The sequence below is a fragment of the Stegastes partitus genome, unplaced genomic scaffold (genome assembly GCF_000690725.1).
Source record: "Stegastes partitus isolate 25-593 unplaced genomic scaffold, Stegastes_partitus-1.0.2 Scaffold1569, whole genome shotgun sequence".
Lineage (NCBI taxonomy): Eukaryota > Metazoa > Chordata > Actinopteri > Pomacentridae > Stegastes > Stegastes partitus.
The window spans coordinates 177,240-177,701 of record NW_007579300.1 but is presented as its reverse complement, the minus strand read 5'-3'; positions in this window follow the sequence as shown (position 1 = coordinate 177,701).

Here is a 462-nt window from a genome sequence, read left to right as displayed (position 1 = left end):
AGAACCATATAACATGTTGTAATGCATCACCCAGTGTCTGGTTAATGTCTAAGCTGCACTGGTCATTACCAAAATCATTTGGTATGTTTCTGTAATGGTTAATACACCAGTATGTAGAAGCTCTGTAACCAAAATGATATTTTTAATGCCAAAAATAGAATTATTATTGTTATCCATGGATTTTAAAATGTACTGTTTTACAAAAAAACCCTGAAAAAACAGTAAAGCGCATGATTATTTCTGGATTAAGATGTCAAATTATAGTTATTTAGCTGCATTCCTGAACTGAAAAAATAGTTTTAGTTGTTGAATGTGATGCTTGGTTAGTTTCTGAGTTCTTAGAGAAGCCCAGTGGCTCAGATTTGGGTATGAAAATGTGAATTCAATTTGAAATTCCTCATTCCTGTTCAAAACGGTAAAACGCTGAGAGCCAAATAAAGCAGTTCATGATGCTGGATGGTC